Here is a 10,535-nt window from a genome sequence, read left to right as displayed (position 1 = left end):
GGTCCACGAACTCTATTTAAAGAGCATGGAGGGTCATTTATAGGGTAATCATTCATGAGAGAAGCTTATGTAAATTTTCTTTTTTTTATTAATAAATTGTCTGGCCGCGTTGGGTTAGGCCATGGATTGTTTCCCTCTTTAAGAGTTTTAACCAAGTCAAGAACACTGGTGTATTGATCTGTGATTGGTTTGTGAGCAGTGTCCTTCGGTGTTTTATCTGAGGAACTTACCCTGTAAATTCATACATAGTATCAGAGCTATTTGAGGGCCGCATCCATTGGTGATCCAAATCATCCTTATTGTACTTGTTACTATGATTACAATATGTTTGATCCATAAATAGCACTCAAAGCATATGGAACATTTAACTATTACACGAATCGTATATCATTCATAAACCTTATAGCATGATCTAGTAATCCAGTCTATTATGTGATTGATTACCCTTATGATCATAGTTAACATCATATCAATGATTATACTAGTATCAATGAACAAGAGGTATTACACTAAATATTGGTTCGTTGTATGCCTTAATCATGCCCCTGACATTAAAGCGGATATCATTGCTATATCAACCTGTTAGAAAGATGGAATCAAAATCAATACATGGAATTATATCATGTAGAGTCATGTTTCACCACCATATTGGAATTATGTAATATGGAGCTTACATTTCCATTACTTAGATATCATAAGTGTTACCTTATCTTATGAAGCAGTGTCCACTAGCCAAGTTTTTGTTCGAGGGAAATTAAATATGTTCACGAAAAAGTTTCTTACCAATATAACCAACATAGATTTATTTTAAGTATAGATTTAATATGAGCTGAGAGGAATCAAATTTCTTTACCTGTAAATTTTTTTTTGGAGTGCAAAATACAATATGTTATTTTTTATTGTTTAAATTGTATTTTTGAATGCTAAATAGAGTATATAAGACCAAATAAAAATTTTAACAATAAAAAATTAATGTTTTTTCTATATATAGATAAATAGAGTATATATAGGACCAAATAAAAAATTTAACAATAAAAACTTAATTTGTTTTTCTATATATTGATATATATATGAAGTTGATATTGACATAAATTAGTTAAAATAGATCTTCAAATAGTTTATTTAAATATCTTGTTGAAATATTGTTTAAAAGTATAAGACTTAAACATGTGGTTCATACATTTTTTTTACTTCTAATTACATTAGAACATATTTTTTTTAATTATAGGTGACATTATTTTTCTATTTAGAACATTATTTTTATTTTTATTTTTTATTTTAAAAAGACACAGACCGAATGACAAACTTACACATCCCCACTGGTTTGTAAAATGAGTCTCTCAGCGTAATTAAATTTTTGAATGGTAACCTATCTTCTAAAACATTAAAAGTAGAGAATCACTTTACTTCTGCAGATTAATTAACAAAAAAACAAAATATAAAAATTAAATTATTTTATACCGTCAAAAACAATTATATCAAAATTTTAATTTAATATATAAAAAATTAAAATATTTTATACAACTAAAAGCAATCCTACAATGTTAAAAACTTTAAATCTATATATATAAAGTTCATTATTTTGCACAGTTAAAAAACATCCTACGATGTTCAAAAATGTAATTCTATATAAAAGTCAAAACTTATGAAAACCATCCTACAATCTTAAAAAACAACCAAAACTTTAATTATTTTTCACAGTGAAAAACAACCATGTGAAGCAAGCCTATCGCCAGCTCCTACTGCGTTTTCACAGCACTGTCAACATTTAATTGTTTCTTTTAGCCATAGCAGAGTTCACTTTCCAAAAAATTTAGAATAGTCTATCTTAATTGTTGAAGAAGTAATACTTTAGGTTGACTTAGACTTTGAAGGGAAACGAGATGACCTATTTTATTAATAAATTTAGTTAATTTTTTTTCATGCGAGCAATTTTTTTTTTGTTTTAAAACTAGTTATACCATCCTTAAAATGTTATTAAATATTTATAGAATATATAGTATATCAATATTAATATATATATATATATTATTAAGATTAATAAGATAAATAATTTATTAAGTAAAATTTTCCTTTTAAATTATAGAAAGGAAATTTTATTTTTGCTCAATGATTTTCTAACCAATAAGTATAGTTCATCATAGAATTAGATTTCTATTTTAATTTAATTAAAAATTTAAATTCTATAATAAAAATATTAAAAACATGAATATATTTTCATTATGTTTTTTAATATATAAATATTAAAAATATGAATATATTTTCATTAAGTTTTTTTAATATAAAAATATTATTATTATTATTATTATTATTATTGATGATGATGATGATGGTTAATGTCCACTGAGACCAAATTTTGGTCTATCAGACCTAAAGAAACGAATTATTTAGTTTGATTTAAGATTTTATTCCTATGCTCAAAAAGCTTGGAGAGAAGCCTCCTGAGCTCACTGTAATTTTTACATTGTAAAAGGCTAGGAAGGTCAGTGTTGCAACAAAGATTTTGAAACTGAGATCTAATGTGATTGTACGCGGGGCACTCTAAGAGTAAGTGATTTTCATCCTTGATGTTCGTATTCTCACAGAGATGGCAGAACCTTTCCATCCATGGTGTTTTAGGAACTGTCCAACGACCTGTTTCACTAAGGAGCTCATGAGAGTTCATTCTAATCTTGGCTATATTAATTTTCTTCTTTGAGCTAGTTAAAACAGAGAGATACTTTTGATCTTCTAGGGTGGCACTGATGACCTCCTTATAATATCTTAATTTTCTTTTAGCTGTTAAATCTTTATCACAACACATTTTTTCTTTGAACTTAGAAGTAATCCAAGTCTGGGAGTGACGAAGGACCCTTCCAAGACCTTTTACTTTTGTGATGTGTTAAATTGCATTTTTAAAAGAACATAAGTGAATACATCTGCATGTTGTAAAGAAGAGGAACATGTCAATCATCAGCAACATAAAAACATAAGTCGTTAATAACGAAGTTCGTCCAGGAGGGACTATGTCTCCAGGCCCCAGTGTTAAGATGGTGTAGGCCCTGCATTAAGTGCTGTCAATAATGATGATGTAGAGGTGATGTCGCTATCATACAGGAAAAATGCCCTCACGCAGGAGTGGCTCCAAAAGATGTTCCACTGCAAGAACTCTCAGTCAAAAGACTCCTATCAATATGACACAAACTCATGCATGATGAGCATCCCGCCAGCATGGAGTAAAAGGGATCTCAATGCAACCATATATGACGACAACCTGAGTATCCCATCAACATACAACAAAGGTATCTCAAAACATAACATGACAAATAATGACAACAAGTACATCACATAGACGATTCCGCATTACATCAAGCAGGAATCATGAAAACAAATAATAAACAAGATCTCTGATCAAACATCAAACAGGGATCTGTGTAGCATAATGCATGGCAAAAGAAGTACATGTACACACTGCATATACCTCATAACCAAGGGTCATCTGAAGAAGTGGATGTCAAACTACTAAAGCTGTTCGTGCCATCAATCTCACGACATCAATTGCATGGAAATGGTTGCTCGCACATGAATTCTAACACATGCATTCCACTTAGAAAAGTGGCTGAAAAATAGAATGAGAAAATGAGAAATATGAATGCACCATTAGATTTGTGGCGTCGAATAATGCAAATTCGACTGTCCAATTTTTGAATTTTGAGAAATTGAGAATCTGGGGCTCAAGGAATCTTTTAGATTCCTCAAAGATTCTGCTCCCTAGGTGGACTGGAAATCTGCAACTCAAAGGGAAAATATGACCTCGCCATTGTGATCCCTGCGAAAAGCCATGAAAAACAACTGTAAACTTGATTATATTCCGACATGGAGAAAACTTACCTCCTCGGGAAAATTTCAAGGATCATGGTTCCGCTCCCTATTTTTGCAACAATCATGGTTCCACTTGTATACTAAAAAATGGCCGAAAAACGCAGAACTTTGATGGATAAATGGACAATTCCATTGCATTCATGGCGTCGAGAAGTGCTGAAACCATATAAAATTTGTCAAATTCTGACAAAGTGAAAATTCGGCCCTCCTGCAAAATTCTGCCTTGAACTGCATGCACTGCCTCCTCTGCCTGAGCGCACTAAAAACTGTGTTTGAAATAAAAAAGTGCTGGTGGATTCTTCAACTAATTCATTGTAGGGTAGTTGGTTGGGGATCCGATTAATAGGGAGGAGGTTGGGCGGTCAAACCCTGCCTCCTTTTTTTTACATTATGAACAAAAAAATTTTAAAATTAAATGTTTGGTTGGGTCAGGCCCACTTTGGGCGGCCCGCCCACCGTACCTCCATGCTCCACCTCCAAATATTTTTGGTAATGGCCGTTGGTTTTTTATTAATGCTGCTGCTCTTTTGGGTTGGGTCCGTGCCCCAAGGGCCGACCCACCCATTCCTTTGTTGTTGGTTGTGGTGGCTCCGTGGGAGTAGCGGAGGGGCTGGGGTCATGGCTTGGCCCTCTTGTATATATTTTTTGTAACAACTCCATGGGCGGGGAAGGGGCCGGGGTCATGGCCCACCCCTCCTTTTTCATGTATCTATTTGGTGCGGTTAAGGGGTGGCGAGGTTGGTGGCCCGCCACCCTTTTTTTAATATTTTTTTCTTATAATAACAAAATGGGCCATTTTTAAAAATTTCTTTTTTAAGCCAAAGGAGTCTTTTTAACTAGGCCACGATTTTGACTGGAATTTGGTCGGAGTTGGATGGATTTCGTCTACCAAAAAAGTGCAAATTGTGTCCTCGTTAAACCTGCCCAATCATCAAAAGTCAACCCAACTTTGACTACTTCTAACTTTCGCATATGGACTCGGATTGACGAGCTGTTCACACCACCGTGATCAGGACAACGAGATCTACGCTCTGGCCCTAGTTTGAAATCATTCAGATCATTTTGATTTTTGAGCTTCCATAAGCCCTCTTTGTCCTATGTGTGTCTCTGGGGCCACTTGGATCAATCCTCCCCACTAAGGAGCTTTTGGTCCTCCAAAAGCATGAAAAATAGTCTGCAACTTCTATGTACCTTGTCTGCATCACAAGCATCCTGAAAAGGTCTCGCTTCCATCTCCTTCACCTTTGTTCTTAGGAGCCTTAAGCGATGAGCCGACACCTGCTACTTCTGCAACTCGTAGTACATTGTTTCGCAAATTACATGCTTGAATTTCATGACCAAATAATGACCCAAGCATCCCATACTTGCCATGAGTTTATAACACATACTCAGTGGTTAGGTTTACATCAAGATGTACACAATACCCCAGCTACGACAACAAGGCCAACATATCATTGTTGCTTCAACAAGTGATGGAAAACTCATCATCACTGCAGCACATGATTTACAAAGATAAGGCCAAACACTATTGTTTTGACAAGTGATGGAAACACAACATCACTTTCAAAGTTTAACATGCAACCCAAAATAATATCAAACATCATTGTTGCTGAATAAGTGATGGAAACACATCATCACTTTTACATTTTAAAATGCAACAAATGATTTAAAAAAAAACGACCATGAAACACTAACATATCTAGAAATCATTTTTCACTTATCAAGGTGAATGGGTCACCTCCTTGTGGCGATTTTTCTTGTCGAATAATTATTTCACCTAGTTCATGCACTGACGCTTTGTCTTTAAGGCACTGCTCTGGATGGAGCCTCCAACAAGTGGCTCTTTGATGGCCATTTCTGTCACAATGACTACAATAGGTTTTCTTCCTCCAGATCTGCTTAACATGTTTCTTTATTTGCTGTTGAGAGGGTCTTTCATGCCTCATCCTTTTGTGTGCTGCCATTCTTTTCCAACACTTAGAAAATGTATGGTTATGTAATCCACAAAAGGTACATGTCTTTTGATTCCATGATTTACGTTCATCTTTAACAACATGATTATAATCGAAATTAACATTCGAATGTCAAGTGTGGTTATACCTTTCCTTGTCATCTGTGGTGCAAGTATGGCGATGAGAGCTTGCCTCAGCTCTTTCCCTGCGATGGCCACTGCCATGGGATGATGGGGATGTGTTCCCATCATTCGCTTTTCTCAATGATTTCAACGATGTTTCAAAAGCATCTAACACCTTTGAGCATTCTCCGTTGGTGTATCTCGAGCCTGCAAATTGAGGTCTCTACACAACCTCGAATGGTTGAGTTATGCCTTGGTTATTAACACCAAGTTCTTCTTCCTTCTCATGCCTCGTCCTTGTAAAGAGCCTCATGTTTGTCCCTGTAATTGGGATCTCCAAATATCCAATAGAAATCATACTATATGACGATGAAACCAAAGGAAATTAACATCTTTTACCTCCTCTGTCGATTTGGAAAGAATTGATGAGGGCTTCTCATCATCTGTTGTCGATGTTTCGCTAACTGTCGTGGCACATTCCCCAACTTCCTTTCTGACATACCCAAGTCATGTTCGACACGGTAATTCCTCTACTTTGATGGGATTGAAAATGCCTTGGCCATTAATGCTCAAGCCTTTTCCTTCATACCCCATTTTCTTCAACAGTTTGGAGCCAATTCTTGTAAATCATCATCAAGACACATACATGAATTTAGAGAATTACTTTTTACCTCACATGGGTCATGCTGCAACTTTTCCAAGGCCTCGTCCTTTTCTTGCAACTGTCATAGAAAACTATGTTTTTCCTCTTTCTCTTCATGTAGAAGCATCTTCAATTCAGCGTTCTTTGTTTGAAGATTATGTTTGTTGTGCTTCAGTTATTCCATGGCCTCTTCTGTGGCTTGCAACTGAAGCTGCAATCGCTCCTTTTCCTTTGTCTCTTTCTGTAGAGTTTTATACATTATTTCCACTCTTTTGGAAATGTTGAGCATGGTCTCATACATCGCCTTTTCATCCTCTATTTCTACATGTTCCATTGTTCACGCTGCAATTCACATCAACGCAAAGACTGTTTTGATACCACTTACTCCAGGTCCAGGTGTGACAAAGGACCCTTCCAAGACCTTTTACTTTCGTGATGTGTTAAATTGCATTTTTAAAAGAACATAAGTGAATACATCTGCATGCTGTAAAGAAGAGGAACATGTCAATCATCAGCAACATAAAAACATAAGCTGTTGATAACAGAGTTCGTCTAGGAGGGACTACGTCTCCAGGCCCAGGTGTCAAGATGGTCTAGGCCGCTGCATTAAGTGTTGTCAATAGTGATGATGTACATAAGAGGTGATGTCGCTATCATACAAGGAAAACGCCGTCATGCAGGAGTGGCTCCAAGAGATGTTCCACTGTAGGAACTCTCAGTCAAAAGACTCATATCAGTATGACACAAACTCATGCATGATAAGCATCCCACTAGCATGGCATAAAAGGGATCTTAATGTAACCATACATGACCAACAACCTGAGTATCCCATCAACATACAACAAAGGGATCTCAAAACATAACATGACAAATCATGACAACAAGTACATCACATAGACAATTCTACATTACATCAAGAAGGAATCATGAAAACAAGTAATAAACAAGATCTCTCATCAAACATCAAACATGGATCTGTGCAACACAATGCATGGCAAAAGAAGTACATGTACACACTACATCTACCTCACTACCAAGGGCCATCTAAAGAAGTGGATGTCAAACTGTTGAATCTGTTCGTGCCATCAATCTCACGACATCAATTGCATGGCAATGGCTGCTCGCACATGAATGATGACACCTACATTCCACTTAGAAAAGTCGCTGAAGAATAGAATGAGTAAATGAGAAATCTGAACGCACCATCAGATTTGTGGCATCAAATAATGCAAAATCGATTGTCCAGTTTTTGAATTCTGAGAAATTGAGAATCTGGGGCTCAAGGAATCTTTTAGATTCCCCCTAGATTCCTCAAATATTCTACTCCATGGGTGGACCAGAAATCTGCAACTCAAAGGGAAAATTTGACCTTGCCATTTTGATCCCTGCGGAAAACCATGAAAAGCGACTGTAAACTTGACTATATTCTGACATGGAGAAAAATTACCTCCTCGGGAAAATTTCAAGGATCATGGTTCCGCTCCTTGTTTTTGTAGCAGTCATGGTTCCACCTGCATACTGAAAAATGGCCGGAAAATGCAGAACTCTGATGGAGAAATGGAAAGCATCATTGCGTTTGTGGCGTCGAGAAGTGCCGAAACCATATAAAATTTGTCAAATTTTGACAAAGTGAAAATTCAGCCCTCCTGTAAAATTCTGCCTCAAACTGCATGCACTGCCTCCTCTATCTGAGCGCACTGAAAACTATGTTTTAAATGAAAAATTGCCAGTGAATTCTTCAATGAATTCATTGTAGGGAAGTTGGTTGGGGATCCGATTAATAGGGAGGAGGTCGAGCGATCAAACCCCACCTCCTCCCTTTTTTTACATTATGAACATTTAAAAAAAAAAAATATGTTTGGTTCGGTCAGCCCCACCTTAGGTAGCCCGCTCACCGTACCTCCATGCTCCACCACCAAATATTTTTGGTAATGGCCTTTGCTTTTTTTGTTAATGCGGCTGCTCTTTTGGGTTGGGTTCATGCCCTAAGGGTCGGCCCACCCATTTCTTTATTGTTGGTTGTGGTGGCTCCGTGGGAGCAGCGGAGGGGTTGGGTTCATGGCCTACCCCTCCCGTATATATTTGTTGTAATGGCTCCGTGGGTGGGGGAGGCGTCGGGGGTCGTGGCCCACCCCTCCTTTTTCATGTTTCTGTGCGGGGTTGGTGGCCTGCCACCCTTTTTTTTAATATTTTTTTGTTATAATAACAAAATGGTCCATTTTTAAAAATTTTGTTTCTAAGCCAAAGGAGTCTTTTTAACTAGGCCATGATTTTGCCCAGAATCTGGCTAGAGTTGGCCGGATTCCGTCTATTGGAAAAGTGCAAATTGTGTCCTCGTTAAATCTGCCCAGTCATCAAAAGTCAACCCAACTTTGACTGCTTCTAACTTTCGCATATGGACTCGGATTAACGAGCTATTTGCACTGCCACGATCAGGACGACGAGATCTACACTCTAGTCCTAGTTTGAAATCATTTTGATCACTTTGATTTTTGAACTTCCATAAGCCCTCTTTGTCCTGTGTGTGTCTCTGGAGCCGCCTGGATCAAGAAGTAACAATATTTTTAATGTTATTAATGTTTTGCAATGCAACATTCTCGTCGATATCCCAATGGTTTAACCAGGCTCTGGTGTCTTTATACCAACCTTGTTTGAGCCTTAGGTGGTTTTGGCTGGAATTTAAAGCTAGCTTAGGAAGTCTATGGTCTCCTATGTTATTGAGTTTGTGCTTGTACAACAAAAGCCTAGTCATAGCTAGGCTCTCGATAGGGGAAAGAGCCACTTCTATAAGGAGAATAGGATAGGGTGTGTTGCTTTTAATTTTGAGGTTATACATTATAAAACGCTTCTGGATTTTCTCAATATTTCTCCAGGATTCTCTAGAGATGCTACAACCCCAAACCTCACATCCATATAAGATAACCAGAGTGACTAAAGCTTCAAAGAGGAACTTCTTTCTATCCCACATTACAAGGTTTTCCATTTTACAATTATTTTCAAGACCAAAATAAGCTTTCCGTCATCCATTAATCCTTTTCTCAATGTTATAGTTCTAGTTGAGCTTGTGATGAATATCAATTCCTAGGTACTTGTAGGAAGACACTTCCTCCAAGTTACTATTGTCATACATAAAATTAGCGTAAGTGTCCTTATTGGATTTGATAATCATAACTTTTGTTTTGTCAGTGTTAACAATCATACCCATGGTAGAGCAGAAATCCTTAAGAAGTATAAGATTCTTATCAAGATCAGATGGGCACCTTGCGAGAAGAACAATATCGTTAGCGTAGAGAAGAAGGATGATGACTATCCCAACAAAGATCGTGCCAGCACATCCTGCTTCCTCTAAACAACCTTCTAGCTTGTCGATGTAAATGCCAAATAGGGTAGGGGAGAGGGGGCAACCTTGTTTAACTCCGATATTACACTTAATATATTTCGACCACCCCTCATTGCTCTTTAACTTGGCAATTACATTCTCGTATAACCTTATAGTGGCAGCTCTCAACTCAAAAGGAACCTTTAGCTCTTCTAATCTGTTCCGAAGGTTGTTTCTAGGAACTGTATCGAAAGCCTTTCTAAAGTCCACAAAGCAACAAAAGAGATTGGATTTATCATTGTGGCATTCCTCCATAATGATCTTAAGCGTAACGAGGTGGTCTATTGTTGAGTGCTACTTTCTAAAACCCACTTGGCCTTTAGCCCGCTTACCTTCACTTTCAAGCCATATGCTCAACTTCCTTTCCAAAATAATACCATATAACTTGGCTAGGAGAGGGCTGATCATAATTGTCCGATAATTAGAGGGGTTATTTGTATCCCCACTTTCAAAAGGGATAATGAGGTTTTGAGTCCATGGTTTAGGGAACCCTTGCTTGACCGCTTGATTGAAAAGCTTGTGAATGTGGGGGATGAGGACAGGACCTCCAATTTTTAAGATTTCCACCTGGTAACCTT

This window comes from Pinus tabuliformis, chromosome 6 (assembly GCF_031772625.1).
Source record: "Pinus tabuliformis cultivar Carrire ecotype Pingquan chromosome 6, CPIR1, whole genome shotgun sequence".
NCBI classification, from domain to species: domain Eukaryota; kingdom Viridiplantae; phylum Streptophyta; class Pinopsida; order Pinales; family Pinaceae; genus Pinus; species Pinus tabuliformis.
Note: the sequence above shows the minus strand (reverse complement) of the source record.